Raw genomic sequence first — 12,956 nt, forward strand, 5'->3', positions numbered from 1 at the left:
TAATGCCCCCATTCTGTGTGACTGGGGTTAATGCCCCCATTCTGTGTGTGACTGGGGTTAATACCCCCATTGTGTGACTGGGGTTAATGCCCCCATTCTGTGTGACTGGGGTTAATGCCCCCATTCTGTGTGACTGGGGTTAATTCCCCCACAATACTCAATGACGGTTGGGGACTCAGCGCGCGCCTGATAAACAAACCTTACCCGCGGGCGCGCGCCCATCTCGGACGGTCATTCCGGCAGGGGAGCCCGCGCGCGCGAGCGAGTTAAACCCCGCCCACCTTGCTCATGCGCCGAACTCAGGTCGGGCTAGTCGCCAGGTACGCGCAGGCGTGATATAGATTGGAGCGAGAGAGACACAAGAAAAAAGAGCCAACCCCAATCACAACGTTCCCACCTCCTGGACAACAATGAGCAAATAACGCGAGATCGGGGAGCCGAGCGGACTGAGTGACGGCCCCGCCCATCCTTGGCCCCGCCCCCAGTCCCCAGCCGCCTCTCGCGAGGTTTGGGGCTGAGTCAGCCCAGCCTGCCATGACAACAGGAGCGGGGAGGAGGATGTGCCGAGCAGGTGCAGTATAACCCGGCGGGCAGAGGGGCTCACCTCCTGTTACACCTCGGGTGCCTTTTTCTTCTTCTCTCTTTTGTTGGAGCTGTTGCGCTCTCATTTTTTGTTGTTGTTGTCATCATATCCTCTCAATCGGTGGCTGTTTCTGCCGTACTGGGGATTGCGGGAAGCGGACCTTGTTGCCGGGGCGAAAGTGCACCCGCCGGTGTGTGTTGGGGGAGGGGCTGCTGATGAGTGCAGTGGGTGGGAATGGGAGCATTTCACATCAAACAGGATGGCGCTGTATTCCCGTGCATCAGGCCGAAGTCCAGGAGGAGAAAAAGGCCAGCGAGCTTATTCCTCACTCTCCCCATCACAGGTGTATGGCAAAATGATTTTGCTGCTGCTACATTACTGCATTGCAGCCAAGGTGGGGTAGGGGGTACTGTACTGTACTTTAGCAAATACATTCACTAGATCTGGTGTAGTGCTGCACAAAGACTGCTTTTTCATTACTATTGTATTCGGGATCTGGTGTGGAGAAACAGTGCTGCACAAAGCCTGGTATATGAGAAGAAATTTCTTCACACAGAATTCTCTACCCCAGAGGGCCGTGGAGGTTCAGTCATTGGGTATATTGAAAACAGAAGTCAATAGATTTCTGACTGGTAAGGGCATCAAGGGATATGACGATGGGGCCGGTGAATGGAGTTGAGGCAGAAGATCAGCCATGATCTCATTGAATGGTGGAGCAGGCTCGAAGGGCCGAATGGCCTACTGCTCCTATTTCTTATGTTCTTATTTCATTATTATTGTAATTTGGGATCTGGTGTGGAGAATCAGTGCTGCACAAAGCCTGGTATTTCATTATTATTGTAATTTGGGATCTGGTGTGGAGAATCAGTGCTGCACAAAGCCTGGTATTTCATTATTATTGTAGTTTGGGATCTGGTGTGGAGAATCAGTGCTGCACAAAGCCTGGTATTTCATTACAAAGAATTTCGGAAATCAAGCAAACAAATGGATTTTGTTCTGTTGTAAGTTCTTTCGAACACTGCCCTGCTGTGTTAATAATTCAATAGCTTCCTTTCATCTGTATTTTGAGGGGAATGGTTAGACCAGCTGAGCCTTATTAATCATAGAAAATATACAGGGGTCATTTATTTTAAATCAGGAGTTCTGCATCCTTCATCTGCAAGATCAACATTGCTGTCTATGAAGAGTATGTGAGATGAGAGAGATCTGTAAAATAATTATATTTAATCAGGTCTCTTGTGCCATCTATTCATTCATGCTCAGATCTACACTTAATATCCTTGCCTCCAGACTTCGAAAGGAGTTTGGGGGAGGGGATATAGTCATTTGAACTGCACTGAATCTGGCTTCCTCTAAACTTCACAAGCCACATGGAAGGTGATATAATATTAATATCATTGTCAGCTAAAAGAATAAATCAGATCCTTACTAATATAACTCCCATTATTGTCTGTTATCCTGGTGCTGCCAATCAGCATGGAGAAGGTTAAGTGTTGCATGTTTAGTTTTGGGAGCATTTTGGAGGGTTACAGATGCGCACTATGTTAATGTAGCCTAACTGACCCTGGCAATGCTGGACTAGAGTACTGAAAGCAGGTTTTCTGTGTATGACATTTTTATTATTGGTGGAATTCAAGTCATTTAGTGCTCTCTGGTTGAACATTTTCTACATTGAAAACCTCAAGTTGTGTGTCTGATTTGCTTTAATCGGATGGGGCTTACAGAGTGACTTGTAACTGTGTGCTTTTGGAGAATTTGCTAAGCAGCGAATGGTTGGAAATCTGCTCGTCCGCAACTGAGGCTTCTTTGGCTTTGCAGGTATGATTTGTGGGTGGTAGAGGAATGGGTGATTTGCATCTGTACATAATTAACATAACCAACAATAATTGGAACAAGGTTGGTAATCTTTTTGTTGTAGAAACATAGAAGATAGGAGCAGGAGTAGGCCATTCGGCCCCTCGAGCCTGCTCCGCCATTTAATGAGATCATGGCTGATCATCCAAATTCAGTACCCTGTCCCTGCCTTCTCTCCATATCCCTTGATCCTTTTAGCCTTAAGAAATATATCCAACTCCTTCTTGAATATATTTAATGAATTGGCCTCAACTGCCTTCTGTGGTAGAGAATTCCACAGGTTCACCACTCTCTGGGTGAAGAGATTCCTCCTCATCTCAGTCCTAAATGGCTTAACCCTTATCCTCAGACTGTGACCCCTGGTTCTGGACTCCCCCGCCATCGGGAACATCCTTCCTGCATCTAGTCTGTCTCGTCCTGTTAGAATTTTATAAGTTTCAATGAGATCCCCTCTCATTCTTCTAAACTCCAGTGAGTATAAGCCCAATAGACCCAATCTCTCCTCGTTCATCATTCCTGTCATCCCAGGTATCAGCCTGGTAAATCTTCGCTGCACTCCTTCCTCAGATAAGGCGACCAAAACTGCACACAATACTCAAGGTGTGGTCTCACTAAGGCCCTGTACAACTGCAGCAAGACATCCTTGTTCCTGTCCTCGAACCCTCTCGCTACGAAGGTCAACATACCATTTGCCTTCTTAACCACTTGCTGCACCTGCATGCTTACCTTCAGCGACTGGTACACAAGGACACCCAGGTCTCGTTGCACTTCCCCTTCTCCCTTCTCCTAATCTATTGCCGTTCAGATAATAATCTGCCTTCCTGTTTTTGCCACCAAAGTGGATAACCTCGCATTTATCCACATTATACTGCATCTGCCATGCATCTGCCCAATCACTCAACCTGTCCAAATCATCCTAGAGTTTCTCGGCATCCTCCTCACAGCACACACGCCCATCCAGCTTTGTGTTGTCTGCAAACTTGGCGATATAACATCTGGTTCCCTTGTCTAGATCATTAATATATATTGTGAATAGCTGGGGTCCAAGGACCGATCCCTGTGGTACCCTGCAGTACCTGTGGTACTGCCCACCACGCGGGGGGTGGGGGGGAAAAGACCCATTTATTCCAACTCTTTGCTTCCTGTCTGCCAACCAGTTCTCTGTCCAAGTCAGAACCTTGCCCCCAATCCCATGTGCCTTAACTTTACACGCTAATCTCTTATGCGGGACCTTATCGAAAGCCTTCTGAAAGTCCAAATACACCACATCCACTGGTTGTCCCTTATCTATTTTACCAGTTACATCCTCAAAAAATTCCAGTGGATTAGTCAAGCATGATTTACCTTTTGTAAATCCATGTTGACTTTGTCCGATCCTGTCACTGTTTTCCAAGTGCTCTGCTATTACATCTTTTATAATGGACTCTAGCATTTTCCCCACTACCGATGTCAGGCTTACCGGTCTATAATTCCCCGTTTTCTCTCTACCACCTTTTTTGAATAGTGGGGTAACATTAGCTACCCTCCAATCCATGGGAACTGTTCCAGAGTCTATAGAATTTTGGAAGATGACCAGTAATGCATCTACTATTTCTAGGGCCACTTCCTTAAGTACCCTAGGATGTAGATTATCAGGCCCTGGGGATTTATCGGCCCTCAATCCCGTCAATTTCCCAAACGCCATTTCCCTACAAAGACTAGTAATGTCATTTTAAAATGAACCTAATTTGATACTTTAATGATGGCTTGGCAGGACAAATTGTGCAATGTGCAAGTCCTTTTTTATTTCATTTTGCAGAAATGTAAGGAGCAAAAAATAATATTTGCTGATTTGTGTAAGTGTTGGGGATGTTAAATATAACCCTATTCATCTCTGTCACTGTAATTTTCATAACTACTGTTCCCCCCGCCCCCCCCCCTGCATGTTTTCTAACCCACTCTCTGAGATCATGGACTTTTGCTGGGGTAGGTTGCTACGTCAGCTGGCAGCCCTCTGCTATCTCACCCAGGTGGTCATTCTTCATGTGTGAACCTAGATCGTAAGTGTTGTTGCATTTGTGAAACAGTATTACAGCCAAGTTTGATCCTGTCCGTCTCTGATAATCACACTTGCGTACTTTCAGTCCTGTGTAGCCATCGAGAGCACAAGCCATTCCAAACCAAAAAGCAATCAAGAGTGAAATCTTGGCTGTTACTTTTCCTCCCTATCCCATGGACACTGCACAGTTGTGCTTTTGCAATTATTATAGGTACGTAGCAGCAGGAGGAGTCCATTCAGCTTCTCGAGCCTGTTCTGCCATTCAATTAGATCATGGCTGATCTGTGTCTTATCTCCATCTACCTGCCTTGGTTCCATAACCCTTGCTTAACAAAATCTATCAATCTCAGTTTTTAAATTTTTCAATTGACTCCCAGCTTCAACAGCCTTTTAGGGAGAGAGTTCCAATCTCCACTATCCTGAGTGTGAAGAAGTGCTAAATAACAGAAAACGCTGGAAAAACTCAGCAGGCCAGGCAATATCCGTGGAGAGAGAAACAGAGTCAACGCTTCAGGTCGAAACCCTTCGTCAGAACTGAGAAAAAAGCAGGAAATGAAACATTAAAAGGCCAGTTTGGGGGCTGGGAAATGGGGGAGGGGATGAAAGAAGAGACATTAAGAGATATTCAAGGTGAGACGAGATGGTAATAGGACAGGTAAAGAAACAAACAATGGCTCTAGATGAAGTGTGAAATGCGCTGGCAGAGTGAGAGACAGCTGCCATGTGGGAGAGAAAAAAAAGGAAAAGGCACAAACCAAAAGTGTGGATAAAAAATATATAAAAATATCACAGGGGCCGAGGTTATGATCTGAAATTGTTGAACTCGATAATTGAGTCCGGAAGGCTGTAAAGTGCCTAATCCGAAGATGAGGTGCTGTTCCTCGAGCTTACGCTGAGCTTCCGTGGAACAATGCAAGAGGCCTCAGACGGTGAGGTCCGAGTGGGAATGGAGCGGTGAATTGAAATGACAGGCGACCGGAAGCTCGGGGTCACCCTTACGGACTGAACGGAGGTGTTCCGCAAAGCAGTCACCCAATCTGTGTTTGGTCTCCCCAATGTAGAGGAGACCACATCGTGAGCAGCGAATACAGTATACTAGATTGCAAGAAGTACAAGTAAATCACTGTTTCACCTGGAAGGGGTGTTTGGGGCCCTGGACAGTGGGAAGGGGGGAGGTATATGGGCAGGTGTTGCATCTTCTGTGCTTGCACGGGAAGGTGCCAGGGGAATGGGTGCTGGGGGTGATAGAGGAGTGGACTCGGGTGTCTCGGAGGAAGCGGTCCCTACGGAATGCTGAAAAGGGAGGGGAAGATGCGCTTGGTGGTGGGATCACGTTGGAGGTGGCGGAAACGGCGGAGGATGATTTTTTAAAAGAAACATTTTTTTTGAAATTAGAGTCAATTTAAAATGTAGTACCTATTTTGAAGAAGTTCTGCTCTTCTCTTCGACGGGATCTCCGTTTGGCTCTTCAACCTTGTTCATCTTCATTACTATCTAGAGCCATCTTTTGTCTCTTTAGCTGTCCTATTACCATCTCGTCTCGTCTTGAATATCTCTTAATGTCTCTTCACCTCCCAGACCTTCCCTTTTGTTCTTTCATTCCCTCCCCCATTTCCCAGCCTTTTAATTTGTTTCATTTCCTGCTTTTTTTCTCAGTTCTGAAGAAGGGTTTTGACCTGAAACGTTAACTCTGTTTCTCTCTCCACGGATGCTGCCTGGCCTGCTGAGTGTTTCCAGCATTTTCTGTTGTTATTTCGGATTTCCAGCATCCGCAGTATTTTGCAGTCGTCGTGGTGTGAAGAAGTGCTTCCTGACTTCACTGCTGAACACCCTCACTCTAATTTTAAAGTTATGCCCACCTGAGAGCTCACTCAGCACACACTGCAGATTGAGCTTAAGATCTTCCTGGTCGGTACATCTTAACACCTCACTTTATCCACTGAACCTTTAAAAGAACACACGCATGATTTTTCATAAAATAGGTACTACATTTTAAATTGACTCTAATTTCAAAAAAAATGTTTCTTTTAAAGCAGTACGATCCGATTTGATGATGTCTCCGAGGGGTGGGGTTTGGGTGGGAGACCATACTCGGGACTTTTCCAGAAATACTTAAGTTGCAACAGCCCCATTTTACTTCCTTGAGTTGCAGTGTAAATAAAATAATTTATTTAAAAAAAGCTTTGCTCTACCAAAGTACAGTTTTAATCAATGAAATCATCACCATTTGTTTTGTTGTACGAGTTTGGTAATCTTTTTGTTTTTGGAATTAGTGTTCTTGCAGCTCTCTCAGCAACCAGGGCCACTGCAGTTGATTCTGTCTTGACGTAAGTGCTATGGATATACAATTTAACGATGATTTGAGAGAAGCTCGTACAGTTAAACAAATAAAATTAGGCAGTGCAAGAGAGGGAGAACAGATAGAAAGGAGGACCAAAAGCACAGTTTTCCTTTCTTTTCTTCACCCCTTCAAGGAATTTATTTAAATTTGGTCTCCTCTCCTCTGCGTACAACACCTCAGTTTGTGCTGATGGGCTCGAGGTCCTTGCCAGTACCATTCTGGAGCAAATAATTAGGGTGTGCATTGCAGTGACTGGCCATCTGATTTCTTTTCGCATTCTATTGCAACTTCTCATGCAGAATGGTTGTGATCAGAAGCTGATTGTGCGGAGGTTCCTGGGACGTGATTTGTGGTTCAGTGTGCTGGAAGTATTCTCGTGATTTTTGTGGTCCTCCAGTTTTGAGAGCGTGGCTACAGAAATTAAACACATGGATTTACAGAAACTGGCCAGGAGTTTCAAAGTTGACCCTTATGTTTTGACAGTGTAAATAAAGAGGGTGAGCGTAGAAATAATTTTTAAAAATGTATTCGTTCATGGGATGTGGGTGTCGCTGGCAAGGCCAGCATTTATTGCCCATCCCTATTTGCCCTCGAGAAGGTGGTGGTGAGCCGCCTTCTTGAATCGCTGTTCTTTGTAGCGGTTTGGTACAACTGTGTGGCTTGCTAGGCCATTTCAGAGGGCAGTTAAGAGTCGACCACATTGCTGTGGGTCTGGAGTCACATATAGGCCAGACCAGGTAAGGACGGCAGATTTCCTTCCCTAAAGGACATTTGTGAACCAGATGGGTTTTTACGACAATCTGGTACTTTCATGGTCACCATTACTGATACTAGCTTTTTATTCCAGATTTATTTAATTAACTGAATTTAAATTCCCCACCTGCCATGGTGGGATTTGAACTTTTGCCTCCGGATTATTAGTCCACTATGCTCCTGTTCCTGATGAACTGACTGTTAACTTAAGGACAAAGTTGAGCATACGCTTTGGGCTAATATTTGCTTAGGAGTCACAAATAAGGTTTGGCTGGGGACTGGAAGATTGCAAGAGCTAAGATGGCTTTGGGGCCGCAAGAGGCATAGTCTGCTTAATGGTCGTCGTCTGGGGTCTGAGTTGTGTTAAAATGATCAGGACCCTGTCCGATGATACAGTAGGTCAGGCTGACTGGTGGACCACAGTTCTCTTGGGCTTGGGAGAGCACAAAAAATCAGTGAAGATCCTTGCTTCTTTATGGAACAGGCTACCTAGGGAGACAGTGGAAGCTGAGATGCTGATTCATTCAAATGCAAAGTAGATTTGCTTGAGAAAATAATATTTTTGGGTACAGTCTGAGTAATTTGGAAATGAAGTATGGTAAGTGTTGCATTCTCGGGAGAAACAGTTGAATTTGGACCGATGGTTCCCAAAGCTCTCCACCACTGACGGCGGGGTTTCCTCACTTCATGTCTGTGTCTTTTGTAGACTAATTAGTGATTGATGAGTACGATTAATCAACAACTCCATTATTATATCTTGCAACTACCAAGACGGTAGAAGGTGAGCTAGATGTTCCTACGTGCTGGCATGTGCCTTCTTCTCCAACTTGACCTGCTTTATATTCATTCCCCTCGCCCTGTTCCACATTAGTTCCAGGGGCTTCAGCTGTGTTGATCACATACTACAGAGGATTGTCTCTCAAAGCCTGTTTCTGATCATGCCTTCAGCATTCCCCCCACCACTTCCCCCTTCATTGCTCATTGTTTTCGTTCTGAGAAGTGCCTTAGGATGTTTTTGCAAAGAATAGAGGATACATCACAATTCAGATCATATTTTTGACATCTATCTTGAGTTATGACTGATCAAATTAAATTTGTTCACTGTTCGCTTGCTTATCCCCAGGCTATAAACGATGCATATTAAAGTCTAGTACGCAAAAATGTCACTTCAAAGGCATTATTCCAATGCAAACACGTTTTGATCGCAAAACAAGTAGAAATCACACACACAGAATGCTTGCTTTGTCCTGAAATCTATCACAATAAGGTAAAATGCTTGGTAACACGTGGCCTTTCGCCTTTGGGAGTTCGAGAATAGCGTTATTTTGATGCAAAATAATGGCTCGTTTATCGAAGTGGCCTTTGGCATAGAGCAGGAGAGAAATAGCCAATGAAAACTAAGGGTGCAACCAGTTTATTTTGTTAAAGGAGCTATATGCCATAATGCTGTCATCAACCATTTGCATCAAACACCTTTTTTTCTCCTGTCATCCACCTTTCAACTTTAATGGCGACGAGGCGCATCCGAATCAACTTGTTTCCAGTTCACATTCTTTTTGTACCTCTGGATTGCAGCTTGTGCAGAAGTGGCACGTCGAGACTCCATTGTGGGTAGACCAGTTCCACGTACAGTATAAGTTTCATGTTGCAGACACTGGTCCAGGTTCAGTCTTCTCAGTAGAACTGATTAAGTGTTGTCTTTTTATATACGGCGGGAAACTGTGAGTTAAAATTTCTATTAAAAACAATGCAAGCTGCTGTGTTGCCCATTGCATCTGCTGATCTGTTGCTTTTCGTAAATCACTTTACAGCCAAACTCACGGTCTGTTGGAATGTTTATTCTTCCACTATCTAAAGTCTAGGCGACCACACGAGGACTTCTATCATATCCAGTCAGCTAACTACAGTAATATGGAAATAACAACAGTAAATGCTGGAAAAACTCAGCAGGCCAGGCAACATCCGTGGAGAGAAATTAGAGTCAACGTTTTGGGTCAAACCCTTTGTCAAGACAAAGTCAAGTCTTGACAAAGGGTTTGACCCGAAACGTTGACTCTTATTCTCTCTCCACGGATGTTGCCTGGCCTGCTGAGTTTTTCCAGCATTTACTGTTGTTATTTCGGATTTCCAGCAGCTGCAGCATTTTGCTGTCGTACAGTAATATGGATCTCTGTTCGATTCTTGGGCAGCGCGACAGTACCAGATGTATGTGTAAAGTCACACTAGTAGGGCTTGTTTACAGGAGTGGTCTTTGGCACAATGCACAAGAGAAAATGGGGGGAGATGAAAAGATTTTTTTTTTACGTAGCGAGTTATGATCCAGAATGCACTGCCTGAAAGGGTGGTGGAAACAGATTCAGCAGTAACTTTCCAAAGGGAATTGGATATATTCTGGAAAAGGAAAAATTTACAGGACTATGGGGTCAGAGACGGGGAGTGGCTGCCTTCTGGGCTGTGTGATTCTATGAACGATCTTGGTAAAGCCTAAACTGTAACGGCTTTTATTATGTTAAAGGGGGCTACATAAAATAATAGTGTCATTACCACGTTTCATGTTAACTTTTTTGAAACTTTGAAGTAAAAACTGGGTGGGACGAAAAGCCACGTTAAAGATTTTCCCTGCGGAAAGTTTAGGCCAGAATTCTGTTTTATTTGCAATTCTACAACCTTACACGGTTGGCAAAATTCTCCAACCTTAACAATCTTCAGAGTGCATCATACCTTTATTCTTTTCCCACCGATCAATAGGGCTGGTATGAAGCTGAGGAAGGGGTGGAGCATTTATTGATTAGATGGTGGAATGGGTAGAAAAGTGGCGGATGGACTTCAATGTAAGCAAATCTGAGGTAATAAATTTTGATAAAGAACATAAAAGAAATAGTTATACTTTGGGAGGGAGCTAGATGATGTGGAAGATCAGCGGGATTTCGTTTCCTGACATTTTGCTTCACCTCCAGTGGATAGAAACATAGAAGAGAGGAGCAGGAGTAGGCCATTCGGCCCTTCGAGCCTGCTCCGCCATTCAATGAGATCATGGCTGATCATCCAAATTCAGTACCCGGTCCCTGCCTTCTCCCCATATCCCTTGATCCCTTTAGCCTTAAGAAATATATCCAACTCTTTCTTGAATATACTTAACGAACTGGCCTCCACCGCCCTCAGTGGCAGAGAATTCCACAGGTTCACCACTCTCTGGGTGAAGAAATTCCTCATTTCAGTCCTAAATGGCTTACCCCTTATCCTTAGACTGTGACCCCTGGTTCTGGACTCCCCGGCCATCCGAAACATCCTTCCTGCATCTAGTCTGTCCAGACCTGACAATTTTATAGGTTTCGATGAGATCCCCTCTCGATCTTCTAAATTCCAGTGAGTATAAGCCCAATCGACACAATCTCTCCTCATACGTCATTCCTGCCATCCCAGGTATCAGCCTGGTGAATCTTCGCTGCACTCCTTCCATGGCAAGAACGTCCTTCCTCAGGTAAGGTGACCAAAACTGCACACAATACTCAAGGTGCGGTCTCACCAAGGCCCTGTACAATTGCAGCAAGACATCCTTGTTCCTGTACTCGAACCCTCTTGTTACGAAGGCCAACATACCATTTGCCTTCTTAACCGCCTGCTGCACCTGCATGCTTACATTCAGCGACTGGTGCACAAGAACACCCAGGCCTCTTTGCACTTCCCCTTCTCCCAATCTATTGCCATTCAAATAATAATCTGCCTTCCTGTTTTTGCCACCAAAGTGGATAACCTCACATTTATCTACATTATAGTGCATTTGCCATGTTTCTGCCCAATCACCCAACCTGTCCAAATCGTACTGGAGTTTCACGACATCCTCCTCACAGCATGCCCTCCCACCCAGCTTTGTGTCATCTGCAAATTTGGAGATATTACATCCAATTCCCTCGTCCAGATCATTAATATATATTGTGAACAGCTCGGGTCCTAGGACCGATCCTTGCGGTACCCCAGTAGTCACTGCCTGCCACTCGGAAAACGACCCGTTTATTCCAACTCTTTGCTTTCTGTCCGCCAACCAGTTCTCTATCCAAGCCAATACCTTGCCCCCAATCCCATGTGCCTTAATTTTGCACGCTAATCTCTTATGTGGGACCTTATCGAAAGCCTTCTGAAAGTCCAAATACACCACATCCACTGGTTCTCCCTTATTTATTTTACCAGTTACATCCTCAAAAAATTCCAGTAGATTAGTCAAGCACGATTTACCTTTTGTAAGTCCATGTTGACTTTGTCCGATCCTGTCACTGTTTTCCAAGTGCTCTGCCATTACATCTTTTATAATAGACTCCAGCATTTTCCCCACTACCGATGTCAGTCTGTAATTCCCCGTTTTCTCTCTACCACCTATTTTGAATAGTGGGGTAACATTAGCTACCCTCCAATCCATGGGGACTGTTCCAGATTCCAGCGAATGATAAAAGTGCTCCCTTTTTTTAGAGCGACACAACTAATAAAACCCAAATCATAAAAGACAATGTAAACTTAACAAATTAAATATTATTTCCACTATCCACTACGCACTTCAATCCCTGCGGTGTAGGCCTCAAGTGTGCCGGTGGACATTGTCTGCTCCTTCAGTACTGATGGTATGCTGCATTGTCAGAGGTGCTGTTTTTTTGGATGAGATGTTAAAACCGAGCCTAAAAAAAACATCCAAAGGTGCAATTGAGAAGAAAAGCAGGATGTTCTTCCAATGTCCTGGCCAACATTTGTCTGTCAAACACCACCAGAACAGATTGACTGGTCATTTTTCTCATCAGTTTTTGGAACCTTGCTGTGCACAGATGAACTGCTGTGTGTGCTCATCAAACAACAGTAACTGCACTTCAAAAGTGTTTTTTTTGGCTGTCGATCACTTAGGGACAGGATGTGACACGTGTGCTTATAAATGTAAGTTTGCTTTTTATTTTGTTACAAGCCCACGACACAAACTGACCAAAAATTGGTTCTAAATTGGCAATCTTGCTCAGAGACCACAGCGATACTTCATTTGGGAAATGGAAACTATCGTAGATTATGTCGTTAAGGTTTATTGTATGAGGATGGTTTAAAGACATGTTGAGCTTAACTGAGCAGGGTGAGTTTCACTTTGCATCTGCAATACTTGACATGCAAGTGTTCAATGCTAGTCTCTGGTGAACAGGATGGCAAAGTGTTTCATTCTCAACCCTCAACCTGAGCTCCAAAATTCACCAAAAATCTTAATATTGAACATGTGTTTTTGAGGTGGGGCAGAAATGACATACATCAGTTATTAAAGGTCCAATATGGAGCATAATGCCAGTTGCACACACTTTCATGATGCACATCTATCCAAATTCATTTGGCAATGAATGCATGTGAAATTAAGTTTTTTTGTT

The 12,956-nt window shown here is 44.3% G+C and overlaps 1 protein-coding gene across 8 annotated transcripts in view; it reads left to right on the forward strand.

Annotated features, from left to right (window-relative positions):
* The first annotated feature begins 467 nt into the window (after positions 1-467).
* LOC147124002 (H(+)/Cl(-) exchange transporter 3) overlaps positions 468-12,956 on the forward strand; it is a 193,632-nt gene continuing 181,143 nt past the window's right edge. For 6 of the 8 annotated variants that reach the window (XR_015075155.1, XM_085976158.1, XM_085976327.1 and 3 more), the window contains exon 1: positions 469-571. The gene's annotated coding sequence lies outside the window, so the exon portion shown is untranslated. Of the gene's footprint in view, positions 572-12,956 lie in introns of all 8 variants that reach the window. The other 2 variants (XM_085976242.1, XM_085976652.1) reach the window with 1 other exon arrangement.

This window comes from Somniosus microcephalus, chromosome 1 (genome assembly GCF_052327205.1).
Source record: "Somniosus microcephalus isolate GS21.2 chromosome 1, FLI_Smic_1.0, whole genome shotgun sequence".
Taxonomy (NCBI): Eukaryota; Metazoa; Chordata; class Chondrichthyes; order Squaliformes; family Somniosidae; genus Somniosus; species Somniosus microcephalus.